The following is a 14174-nucleotide window of genomic DNA, read 5'->3' as shown; positions in this document are numbered from 1 at the left end:
GGAGCCAAACTCACGGAAGCGCAGTGCAAATTTAATTATAGGGCACGGATGGAGGGGAGAGACGCGGAGAGTACGAAGCTGACGTTGGCTGTGCCGTTGCTGCTGTTGCTTGCACGAGAGAGACTGGACGAGGTAGAAATCCAAGTATTTATATGACGGCAGTTTGTTTAGGCCGCTTATTAATGGGAGAGAAGAGGGTCGTTGTAATTAAGGGAACCCGGATTCCATCCGCTAGCACCACCCTTCGAGGATGCGCCTTGCAACATCATTCTTCCACCAACACTTGTTCTTAAGATTCTCTTTTCTTAGAGAATCTATCAGGTCGTTTCAAAATTCTTACGCTTCGAAATGACTTAATGTACACCCTGGTACAACTGTGCAGAGTTCCTTTTGTTAAGGATAAGAATAAAGTGGGAGAGATATTGTTGCAGGAAATATACTGCGACTATAAAATCGAATACTACACGAGGAAATAAAAAATATTCCAAGCAATAAAAAAACCCTTACGCAGATGCCTTCTTTTAACACTACAACTACCGACGTTCGATGCACACTTATTTTTAAATTGAAAATAATGTAGAAAATTAAGTAGATAAAGGATGAAACATAATTTAATGTATACATCCATTCTTTATTTCGACAATATCTAACATACACTTCATTAAAAGGACCTTGATAAAATTTATGATTTAAAATAAGAAACTTGAAACCAGTCGTTTTGACTGGCTTAGTAGTTCCAGTGTTAATATAATGTAATTAATATAATTCAATGTACTTACTCTTTAAAAATAGGCGCACTATTGTTGACATTCTTTTCCTGAATAGTATATTGACAAGCAAGATGGATCGCTCGGCACTCATTGAACTAAATTGTACGTTCAAATACACTTCAAAGTTCCACTACAATAACACAATATCACGGATATGCTAAACCGCTAATAAATATCACCGTCAGATTGATATTTTTTCATCTTCCACTAACAAACTGCGTCAAGGCACGAGAGCGATTATTAACCTTTGGGAGGTTAGGAATTCCCCCCATGTAATTTGCGGTGACGCCTCTCATGTTTTGAAGGGCCTGGCAAGTTCGTGATCTTTGGATCACTGTTTACGGATAGAAAAAGGCCGTTTGTTAATAATTAACACTTTTACTGACTATATGTGTACCACAAAGCGGACATATGCACGCAACGCGTGGAGACAATACACAATAATGGCGATGCATACCAAATGCGACTGTGTTCAGGGCACTGGATCGGTTGCTGCGCGTTGATTGGCTCCCGGCTAGGGAACCCGGAATAGCCAATGGGGGAAAAAATAACAGCGGGCTGCTCGACCAATTTGAACAATGCAAATTTGGAACAACAATTTTTCAATGAACATTACTTCGTACACTGTCCTAACATATCAACCACGTTTCCCCAGTTATAATAATACCATTACTAAACCAATCATCAACACAAATGCGACGCATGACTCACATACTCTAGGATCTCCGATACTACTGCTTGTTTACATTTGTGTGTACCTTCTTCTCTTGCTGTGAACTGTTCGTGCGTCTTCTTATTACAAAACTTTTTCAATCACTATGGCTCCTTTGGTTTATACACTCGTGGCTGACACTCATACATAGAATTTCATATATCATGTATCATAAAAGGGTTCGTCCCGTATAATTTAAATAAATAAATAAATGAATCGCGATGAAATAAAATACCGATACCCTTTCTCGTTTACCTTTCCCTCCACTCTTCGCTCGTTCTCGTAACGAAAGACGGGGGAAAATGGAATTCGTTTACTCGCCATCGAATACATTTCTTTCAACGTCGGACGTCAATTAACTGTGCCCGATTGAAAGTGACGTTGAACGAGAACGTCGCGGGAAAGGGGCAGAGCTCGAAAGAAAAACGAGACGAACGCGGTGCTCGCACAGAAATTCGAAACACAGGACAAGTTTACTCCATTTAATTATGCGACTCGAGTGGACAGGTTGATTCGGTCGGCGTCGACATTTTCGCCGGGAATTCACTCGACCTATTTTACATTTCCCCTCGTTCGATCAAACGAAGGAAATTTATTTGAAGATATTTTATTTGTAAAAATAAATTTTTCATTTCAAAGTGCTCTTCGTATCGATCGATCTTTCTACCCTGTAAATACAAAAGTACCGTAACTTTTTTCTCGAAAAAGTAAAACCGATTCGCGCGAAACAGCTGCCACTTCGAAACACCATGAATAGAATCATCTGGCAAAGAATTAAATCACCATTAAATCCGTAGGACGGCGGGAAGAGCGACACGAGGCGCGTCTTTAATTCCATAAACGATAAATCCTCGAGCCGAGAGTTAGACCGTGCAATTTCCGGCCGTTTCCGATCTCCCGCTTCGTTACCGTACTCTCTGGAACGTTTTAAAGCCGCCAGCGTAGCCTGGCGACCGAGTAACTACCACTCGAAAATGCGATTCGTTATGCGAGCAATTAGCGGAAGGATGGTAATTAGCCGGCTACGATATCGCGGCTCGTCGATCGTATCGAACTCGAAGGATGCGCCGCGATTTAGCGGAACTGTTTCACGCTGACGATTCGAAACTACCCAACCGAACAATCTCTCCTTTGTTCTTTCGATCAGCCAGCGTACGTGCATCAAGATGTCAGTGTCGTATCTAGAATATTTATTAAACGAAGACCAGTACCATGAATTTTATTAAAAAAATCACCCATGTTTCACCAAAATGATTAAAATGAACGCTGACGGTGATAAGTAAGTGTGATTGAAAAGAACGCGTATCAGATCCGTTGAAAATGAAATTACCAGACAGTCGTAGATTCAGCGAATTCAGCATGGCAGTCAAAGTGTTAAGGTAGCCAACGAAGCGTGCATCCGTGTGTATACAAGAGCCACTCGTGAACGCGCGCGTTCCCCTCGCCTCGGCTGTATTTTCCACGGTAAATGTCTGCGGCCGGTGTGCGGCTGCTGCACACGCTCGCGTCATTATTACGTCTTTCGAGATTACCACAATTGCGTTGATAAACGTCCGAGCATGAATTCAAGCCCGGTGACTCCTCCTAAATTGAGGCTTTCCTCTTCGCGGCGAATTCGAGGCGGCTTTTCGGCTTGAATAATGGACGCCTCCTGCGGCCAACTTGGATACGTTCGACCTGTGTTACGCGATACAAAGAAGATATTAACGATTTTTCAAAATCTAAGTCTTGTGGATCTATCGCCTTTCGTCGGAAGGGGTTAACTCTTCCATTGACGAGGAACGAGTATTTTTCGAAAATGACTGGATCCATAATCTGGTGGAAAATGAAGAGAAGCCTAACGCGACCTGGCCTTCCATTGTAAGGTGGTGCTAGGTTTCTCACTTAAAGATAGCCAGCCAAGGCTGTATACGTATAGCGTGTAATATGGTAGGTAGGAGATAAGGACGACATGTATGTCGTCAAGTCAGCCAAGATAAGCCAAAGAACCGGCACGGTTACCGTGGGGTGAACTTCCTCATTTCTCAACCCCTTCCGCACTTATCGTCCGGGTTATGCGCCATTTCCATACACCTAATGGTGCACTGCGAATAGCGAAACAGCATTTCGTTTTAATGGGGAACGATGTACATACCCTCTTACAACAGGGTTTTGGCAAGTTTCTGTCGTCGTTCCTCGTCATTCTCGTCTCTCCTACGCCATCCCCCTCCAAAACTTCCTGTTCGTTAAGTACTTTGGCAACACGTCGTTCAGCGTTTTTGCAGTCGAATTTTCTCGCGATACTCTTTAAAAGTTTCCACGAAAACCGCTACTACCAGACGTTCGTCGTTCGGTTGATTAGCGAACGGGATTTTTGAACTAACTTTTCCCTCCGAGTGTTCTCGATTCGTTGACAAAAATAAATTCTAAATTTAACATTGTTAACTATCAATTATAATCTGCTTGGCATCGATAAGGCTGTTAATTGAATGGCGGACCATGGAGAGATGCCCCAATTCTAACATTGGTCAATCAAGGGTTAATTAATTATGTTTTCACATCCCTTGAAAAAAGCTCTTGCAAAGAGGAGCATTTTTGAAATATTTTTTCATAAATGATGCTGTTATCAATTTTCTGTTACACATGTAAATTGCCAGTTTCGAATATTTATCATAGAAACACTATTATCGATATATTTCGGAATATCGTTACACCGGACAAAAACGATTTCCCCGGATATTTTTGAAGCGTTATTTAGCTGGAATATCGACGATCGTCGAATATCGACGTTAATGACGTTACGATCCAGTTATTGGCCTCTGATTAACATACTCGACCTATCGATCGCGGTGGATTCATCGAGCAAGCGAAACCACTTAGAACCGCGCGATGTCGATATTCCACGGTCGAGAATTCAATGAAGGGTGTCCTCTGGAATGTGTTTAATTGAAATTATGGCTCGTATATCTTGTCACACTACTGAAACGAGCTTCCACATTTCTCAAATCATTGAAATCAAAGACAGTGATGAATGAATTCTATCCGTCTATCCTATTTTCAATTACAATCCATCATTAAAATCAGTTTCAATTATTAAAAAAATACCGAAACAAGAAATTTTATAAATATTTTATCGAATAACTTTCCTATTTTCATAAAATCTCAAGCTTTAAATTGATACAGCACAAGTGTTATTTTGTAATCAAATTATTTCAGACTATTCGTGTTTCGAAATTTAATATTTCAGCATGAAATTTGCACGATTCGCGATGCAATGATATCAGCCTGACTAGTGTCTATTTAATTAATAATAATAATTTCATCAAAGGGCAACGATACTAATCAATAGATGTAGTTTATATTATACCTAAGAAGGATGTACTTCAGCATCAAATTTGCATAATTGAAAGATCTCCGAGACAAACAAACATTGGTTAGAGTAAATATCCACGTGTGCCTATGTGAATATGTTTACCGAAACATTCAACTGCTGCAATCCATCAGGAATTAATGTGACCCCGGTTAATTAATCAAAGCAATACCATTGCCAATAATCAGCCGATACGATTACAGCTAATGATTATCGCAAAACGGTGATTAACGATTACAAACTTGGACCCGTAACAGACCCAGATATACATACAAATCTATTCTACTACTTTTAACTCTGAAACCAATCGAAATTACATGCTCATTATCTGAAAATGATTATTAATTAACCAGTTCAATGGGGAACCTGTTACATTATAAATATCTACCGATTCAAATAAAAATTTATTAATTAGTTTTATCTAAATGTGATAATTTTCCAACTACAATTGGGTATCGTTCTTTGTAGATGTTTTAAATTTTTCGATAGAAGGAATTCTTTTCTGGGAGAAATAAAAACTATGAAATGGCGGTTCGATCCGGTACAGAATCTATTGTAAAATTCGTAACATGAAAATCGAACTGAAAATGGTGTGCACGTAGCAAATGAATCGGTCGGTTAAACGCTGTAATCACGAATCGGGATCTGTGATCCGCGACACGCATGTAAACGTACGCGATTACCTACGTGAGTTCGCTAGGTACACACGACAAGCGCAAACGAAGACGAAGCGAACGTGACGAATGAGGGAAAGAGAGGGATGGTAGAACGGGAGAAAAACGAATGGGTGAAGGGAGAGCCACGTGGAATGGGTCAAGTGGCTCGAACGCTGTATAAAGCACGGTAGGGTTAAAATCACATAATCAACGTGGCTAATTGTCACAGTTTAACTGCTACTTTTCTCCGATTCAAATTTCAACCCTATTCTTTCAACATACGCGGCCACGGAAAGATATTCAAATTTAAGGCAGTAATTAACCCTTGAACGACGGACCATGGAGAGAGCCACAATTTTAATTCAGTTTGTATTTCATATTATTTTCATTTTACACCGTTCCTCTGAAAATTATTCTTGCAATATATGAAATTTTTTCGTTTAAAAATTGACCCAAACTCCCCTGTTCAAAGGTTAAGAGAACACCAAATTAATTTGTACGCCTAATAAATTAATCCTTCATCTTATACAAAATGCTACTAAATTGCAAATGAAAATATGACAAACCTGAATCACATATGTCACAAAATTACAATTTGCAGAATCTTGAAGTTCCAAAAATATTTCTCCCTTTGACACAAATATTAGTTTATCTCTAAAATGAACAAAGATATGTCAAATAAGTTGTACTATATGTTAATAATTGGTTGAAAGGTTAATGCGATTAAATAGAAATTTTCGACAGAATGTACAGGACATTTCCTCCCTGTTTTTAACAGAGCGGAGATGAAGGCAGAACAAATGTTTCAGCAATTTAATTTCGCGCTTAAGTTACATCGTATTTCCATCAAATGTGAGAGACAGAAACAGCGACTTGCCATTATCATACGATTGTGCAATACCCGTTAAAGCTGAAGCTGCACGATCGGCAGTAATTGGACAAATTATTCGTCATGAACGGTACCGTGCGTGCCACGCATTCATTCATGAAGCTTCTCATCGCGAGCGATTAATTCGAACGAACTGGATCCCTCTGCTTCCTCTCTGGCCCCCTCCATTTGGCCATTCCTTTTCCGACAAACGTTTGCATCGATTTGAAGGGTTCGATAAGGGCCACGGAAACGTCGTTCCAACTTCTACACGACCGAAACCCTCGTTTTCATCTCGGAACTTTTGGCAAACTTTTCGAATTTAAGAATATCACGTTTCTTGAAGAAAATACCTGTTTGTATTTCTGCATATTTTCTGTTTATTTCATTGAAATTTTGCCGAATTGCAGAAGAAATCGAAACGAATAATTTTGCGACTTGAAAAAATATGAAAATTAATTGAAACTAAACTATGAGTTCAGCAGGAGACGAATTTCTTCCTTATTTTTGCAGAATTATTAATTTAGTAATCCGGTATAACGGGAAAATTTGAGCCGAAATGAAATTATAGGAAAATCCGTGGGCAGATATTCTTCGAAAATAAAGCTGCTTACGTGAAGGAAATTTCACCGATAATTCACTAATTATTCGGCTTATTTTTTCATGTAGAACCACCCTCTTTTGAAGTACCCTATATAGGAAGCAAGAAAGGGATGGTACGGCCGATAGAGCGATTAGGGGGGAGGGAAATTTGCAGATTACGGTACTTATGGAAATTAAAACCGCTCCCCGACAAATATTGGCACGAAACGACTTACGAAACTTCCAAGTTTAATCTTGAATTTGATTAAACTCGCTGCTGGGAAAAGCGCTGCAATCCGCTGCTCGTTTTTGAAATTAACCAAGACTGCTCGAAAATATTTCATCGATTCGGAGAATTGATCGGATGGTATATTATTTAAATTATTCATTTGATATTAAAAATTTCTGATCAACTATTATAATAGTATTTTTTTTTTCTCAAATATTTATCGAAGCGTTAAGGGATGCATTCGCAAGATTTTCAAGAAACAAAAGGATTGCAGTTGTAAACTATTACCTTTTACGGTATATTCGCCCGTAGCAGTACAGCTGATTAAATTTCACGTGCAGTAAACCACACCTGGCGACCGATTAAAGATTTCCGTAAAAAATGAATTCTCGCGAGAGAGGAGCAAAGAAATTGCCGCTACTTCCTACCAAGAGACGCATGAAATTTATATTCTCATAGTACTCGCTCGTATATTTCCGCTCGCGAATAACTGCATTCGTGTTTTATGATTAAACGCGAATCTAAATTGCTCTTGGAATAAATAATAAAATACCGTTTCGTGATAAATTAGGTTGTTCCGTGTCAAACGGCGCTGCAATTTTCTTTATGGGAAAGAAATTTTCTTTAAGCGAGGAAAGCTTCTCTATCAAGATTTTGATGAGAACTTGATGAAAAATAAAATTATTTACATTTATACCAAGAAAATGAAAAAAATATATGTTTTGATCAAATATTAGAAAACTTGAAATCGCTGAGTTCTGGATGTTGAATTTGAGTAAATTTACTTTGCAAAATATTAATCCATTATCTTGAAAATTTGTGAAATGACCAGAAATTTAAATGTACACCCACGATCAAAACAGAAATTTGAATTAACCCTCGGACAGCGGACTATGAAGAGAATCCCAATTTTAATTTAGTTTGGATTACAATTGACCCAGGCTCTACTATTCAAGGATTAATAACACTTTTTAGTTCTATACTAAATTTTCAAATACTTAATAATTAAAAATCACATTATTTTTTTTCTAAATTACTTTTAATATTAATATCTTTAAAATTAAAATCCTGAGAATTCTTGCTTCCTCTATATCACCATGTTACCTACAGAAGCCTGATTTAATCGCGAATGTACAGATATTGAACGATTTCGTATCTCATTGTATTTCTCCAATTCCGTATTATTGTACGTTGTAATGATTCCCAAAGAATGCTTCTTGATACGCAAATGGCGAAAAGAGACGGTCGGAGCAGCGATAATTGAACCGTCTCCTGGCTGTTGTACCGCGTGCAATTTGCTTGAGAAATGTGGGTGTGAAATTACCTAGCGAGAGATACACAAAGGGAGAATTAACGAAATTTCATTTGCTCAAACTCGCACGATACAAGGCAACGGTGTTGTTCGAGTCGATGAAGCCAGCCCAGGCAAGCCAGCCCGGTCTGACTTCTATTTGCCGTTCAAGGCAGTTATTACGGTGTTATTTCACCCCCGTAGCCACGAGAATGGTATTAAATTCTCATATTCCCACCAGCCCATGGAACTCGCTAGTTACTGTAATTTTTATTGATGGACCAATAGGGTTTAACGCTGGAAAAAATGGATATTTTCAAGTATGAATTATGTACAAAATTGCCCGAGTAACAAACCCATCAGCGTCAATGAGATACTGTTCAGCTGTTGAAAAACTAACGTTGCACTAGAATTATTTCAAATAAATTCAATTTTATTAGAAACTTTCAACCCCTATTCAGATCAATAATTTCAAAGCACATTTCCTTCGAAAATGTTTGACCCTGGATACCTTTCTTAACGATAAAATTGCAATAAAACGATAAGTGCAGGTGATTGTGTACAATGAAATTAGGTTACTACGAGGCTGGTCATTTGGGTTCCGAAAGGATTAAAGGGAGCCAAGGGTCACGAAACACGAATTTCACAGTGCGAGCAACAGTTTCATAAGTGTTCGGTGTCGCTTTTTTCCCACCCCCTCGGAACGGTGCACGAGAACGGTGTGTTAATAATCCGTGAGCGCGACACAGTAGCTGAAATTATCCGAAATTTCAGCGCAATTGGGAGCGGAAGCGGCGAATGAAGGGCGTGTACAATGAAACGAGGAGAGAGAGAGAGAGAGAGGGGAGGGGAAGAGAGGATAATTTCGGTTCTCGCACGACAAAACATCGTGGTGGACCCTTTACGTAATTGGCGTCACATTGTTGTTTATGGTATCACAACGAACCCGGTGGCCGGCATTATACACACCTACACAGGTACACATCTCTCTGCCAACAAAAGTGGCGATTTACACGCGAGCGATTCGGTTGATATAAGGGAAACTCGGCGAAATTCTACCACAATACCCGTTCGCTAATTCCCTCTCAGAAACGCCTCGCGTTCTCTCCGGTAGATAGCTAATGAATAACGTATGCTATCGACGGCAGATAATTTTCTCGAAAAACCTGAATCAGGGAATTATCGAGGACTGTATTCCGTATAATTTTAACCGATGTAAGGAAAAGAGTTGGAGATGGAAATTTTTCGTGCGATCTCGGTACGCAAAGGGACAGGATGAAGAGCGAGATGGCGAGAGACGGATGACGAGGTGGTCCGAGAAGCGAGAGGGCAGCGTTATCGAGAGTACCCGGTATTGGCAGACCGTTTCCCAGCAAATAATTGGAAATGCAAACGGAACGAGCCTCCCAGTGATAGTTCGATAATTGAGTCTCTTATCAGTGTTTGAATCCCATCTCTCTTGCCCCTTTCTCTTCATCTTCGCCCGTCTTCTCTGCTCTCCCGATTCCCGATTCTTTGTTACTCCATGCATATGAATCTCCGCGTTTATTTTTTTCTCCGTCTTCTTCTCGTTTTTTCGCTCCTATTTCTCTGTCTCGCTTTCCTGATTTAGCATTCGTTTGGCTGGCAACTGATCAGAAAACAACCGGGTTATGAGACCCAATGGACGACGAACGTGTTGCTTGACAGCTAAATTTATGCTTCTTTTAAATCGATGCAGAAACTCGTCATTGAATATAATTTTATTGATTAATAATTTGGAGGAAATGGAAATAACTCGAAATTGAAAAACGGAGACTTTCTGTTAACCCTTTAACAGCGGACCATGGAGAGAGCCTATTCCTTTGAAAATGATTCTTTCAATATATGAAATTCTTTTGTTTAAAAGTTATATGTCAAACTTTAATTGTTAATATTCTTACGTGGATTTTATAAATATGGATCGAGATTGACCCAGGCTCTGCTGTTCAAGGATTACAGACAAGTAATAGGGAATAAATTATGAGTGCATTTGCGAGTGATACAGATTCATTGCGTAAGTTCCAAGGAAATCTCTCTGGGTTATTTCACGGTAGATTTTGGAACGCTGACAAACGGTTCTGCGGATCAGACGAACAAGATATTTTCGATGCGTGACGTTCGATGCGGAATATTCGAATAATTGTCGACAGTTCGCTCGAAGACGATTTTCTTTGAAGTGAAAACCGACCCACTTGAAACTCTCTGACACGCCTCATTTACCATCTGTACCGTTAAACATGCCACGTTATTTTCAAAATGATGTTAAGCAGAAAATTATTTGAAAAAAGATACTAATAATATTTCAACCAAAATCAGACGAAATTGGATTAAATATGGAACGAGAAAATGAAAATAAAAATGAAACGATCTATGTTCGAGCTGCGTTACTTAACACTGAATATTCTTCGAAAGTATATTTTATTTTCATTCAACTTTCTATAAATGCTCGGCGAACACGTGGACGTGGAGTCGTCATCGTTGCGTTCCGGCACAGGGTTACGGGACATTAATCATGGGGAGTGACGCGAAGTGACATCAAACGCGAATTTACAGCGACGAGCTCTTCGATTTCATGGGGGACGAACGCGAAATTTGTCAACCGATCCTTCCTGTCTCCGCTCGACAGGAAATTCGTTATTGCGTATTAAATCTGAACGCGTGAATTCATTTTTATGGGATCCTTTTACCAAGATTCCAATTCGACCGCGTGAATCATTTTGCGGGACTATCGTGGCTACTTATGCTGAAAAATTAAATGAAGTGAACTGCATATCTATAAATTTGCTAACTGACCATTCCTTTTCATTATCATCCCCTTATAAAATTTTTGGAAAAAGGAAAACTATTTCTTTGCAATAAAATGCGGATCAGTAAACTCAGCTGCTGACACGCAATCTTTGTTGAATTACAAGTTGTACGATTTGTAACTGATAGAAGCGGAAGAAAAGGATGAACGCGAGGGAGAAAAGATAGGAAGAGGGTGGATGGTAATAAGAGAGCGACTAATCTCAGCTAAGAAGAGTAAATAATCAAGCGGAGTGAATGACTGGCAATTTAATCAGACGTTGGCCAAGATTTTGAATTAAATGGACGGAGATGCCCATTTAATCTGGATAGCAAATTCAGCCTCCAACGACTGTTAATTTTAGAGAGAAACCTCCTTTCAATCTTGATACTCCTTCGATACTATAACCAGTTTACTAAAATTTTTATCTGTTCGAAAAGTACACGTTTGATTAAGATTTATAAACGATAGTCGCCAGATTATCTGGAACACAGTGGACAAACGGAAGATCGTAAGTTCGTAAACAATCGAGGTTCGTTACCAGAACTCCATCGCTGTTCCTTAATGAGCGTTTTCAGCGCGCTGCTTAAAGAAGTATTTGCACAAAACTGCGCAGCTAATCGGAGCCTAATTAAATAAGGAAGGGACGAGCTGTGCCGGTAAGAATGAAAAACAAACGAGCAGCTAGGTAAATAGCCGTTAACGAAGCGTTTGTTTGGGGCCAGAATTACAGGGGAATCGATTTGTTCTATTTTCCAGCGATTAAAACTACAGTTTCATTCATTTTTCGAATACCAAATCGTTTCAAACAGCTGAAATACCCAAAGTAAAAAAATTCAAATAAAATTTAACGAATCTCAAAAAATTATCAAGCACAGTAGGTTTTCACACAGAAAATGGTATTATAAAGAAGTAGGTATTTTTAAAACCCTAATATCCTTCCCTAGGACTATACGAAACCGTACATTATTAATTAACTAACGATACGTGTCCTTCTGTTCGAAAAGCGAGACGAACGAGCCATGGGAAGCGTGAATGGTCTTATGCCCCTCGATTTCTGCCTACGATAACCGGTCATTGACTTCCTGTTCCACGTGCAAGGGAACAGAAAGGGCAGCGAAGTGCTGGCCGGTTGAGAATTCGGTGCCCAATTTAAGGAGGTTCGTTTTTAAGGGTCTCGAAGGGATGGCTGGCCGATAGAACGAGATAACATGAATTGTGAACGCCAGCGACGGTATTCTTCTCACGACCTTTTTACAAAATCGTGTGCTCATTATCTCTCTACCTCGGAGCGTCGTTTCCTTTTTTCCCTTTTCATTTTTACATCGAAAATTTGCAATATATTTACAGAAAATTTGCAGACTACCGGTTGCCGATTACTTTGAAAATCAATTATATTTTTTAATTAAAAAAATGAAATAGATCAATACTGCTTTTCTGATCTGAAAGAATAAATGGAATTTGAACCGCGTTTCCCAGTAATCCTATCCATCAAATACAACTTTCTCTCTGCAAAATGTAATGATTCATCGAAGAAAGTAATTGGCCGGCTCGCCTCGGGCCACGGTTGTTCGTTGATAGAAGAAGCAAAAGCTTGATGGAACATTGAAAGTCAGGGCGCGGGATCGCGTGAAAAACGATCCTCCTGTATCGCCAGGTGACTCGGCAGTCCCAGCACGCTCTGTTCTCTGTTCGCTCGAGAAATCACGAAGGCCACGGTAGTAGGAAGCAAACAAAGAAAAGAAAAATAAGTTTATCGCGTATACCTGGCCGCTACGGGGAAAATATAATTCGACTCGACACGGGATAACCGTACACGTCCGACTGGCGCGGCTTGCAAGTCAGGGATAGAAAGTTTACCCCGAGTCCTGTCCAATTTGAAAACGGACGAAATTAAGTTATGACCGTCGGAACATCGAGCAAATCAAAAGACAAGGAAGCAATGTTATTAGCTACAACTCTCAGACACCTGTCTCGTACTTGTTAATAAAAGAAATTGAATGACTCACCAATTAGTGGACATAAAATAATTTGAAACCCCTTCAGAATTTTACCATGATAGCAGGAGACTCACCTGAAGCAGAAAAAGAAATTGCAATTTAAATAAAACATAGAATTATCTAAAATTCAAAGTGAAGGTGTTAATGGTTAAGAATTTAAATGACCAAAGAGGATTTGTTCGGAAAATTCCTCGACGAGCTTGTCGTCTCGATAAACAAGAAACTATGCTTCCGGTACCAGCGAACCACAACTTTAAACCCGTATATCCTGCCCAACGTTTTGATCGAAGCTAGTGATCGCCAACTTCTCAGTCGCTTTAACGGTTATTCGAGAGAGAAAGAGAGAAATGCCGGAGTCGTTGTGATTACCCGCATGGGGTATATGGGAACTGCAAGAAAACACAATATTGTCCCGGGGCTATACGTGAGTGCTTCTATATAGCCTTAATGGATGGACCGATATCCTCGGCTCACCCTAACTATACACTTTCGCCGATAAATCTGGAAAAAGTTTGGAAATCTCATTTATATTTTCAATCACTACGATCATTAGAAGAATTCTGACCGGACCAATCGTTCGTTTTCTTCGGATTTTATTCTAACATGTTTCGGAAGAAATAAATCATCTTAACTTTCGGATGACGGACCATGGAGAGAGGCACAATTTAAACAATTAAACACTCTAACTTTGCCTCCAATATTCCTTCCATAAAACCGTAAATAATGAAGATATCTAGGTGTTACCATTTAAATACCCAGCCTGCATAGCGAAATATACCTTCCATCCTTATTTATCGTCGTTAATATGTACGAATGGGATGAAGAATGGCAGCAGTGCGAATGATGATAGAGAAATTGCTGTGGAGAAGGCAGACGGATGAGCAAACAGAGAGAGCAGGCTTACTGACGAG

The 14174-nt window shown here is 39.4% G+C and overlaps 1 protein-coding gene across 18 annotated transcripts in view; it reads right to left on the bottom strand.

Annotated features, from left to right (window-relative positions):
• Nucleotides 1-14174, bottom strand: part of LOC117605080 (protein muscleblind) — a 215735-nt gene that overhangs the window by 100118 nt on the left and 101443 nt on the right. The window contains exon 4 of one of the 18 annotated variants that reach the window (XR_013062155.1): nt 780-13337. The exons of the other annotated variants lie outside the window; for them this stretch is intronic. The gene's annotated coding sequence lies outside the window, so the exon portion shown is untranslated. The remainder of the gene's footprint in view (nt 1-779; nt 13338-14174) is intronic. 18 annotated transcript variants of the gene reach the window in all.

This window comes from Osmia lignaria, chromosome 5 (assembly GCF_051020975.1).
Source record: "Osmia lignaria lignaria isolate PbOS001 chromosome 5, iyOsmLign1, whole genome shotgun sequence".
In the NCBI taxonomy this organism is placed as follows: Eukaryota; Metazoa; Arthropoda; class Insecta; order Hymenoptera; family Megachilidae; genus Osmia; species Osmia lignaria.
Note: the sequence above shows the minus strand (reverse complement) of the source record. Positions and strands in the feature narration are given on the sequence as shown.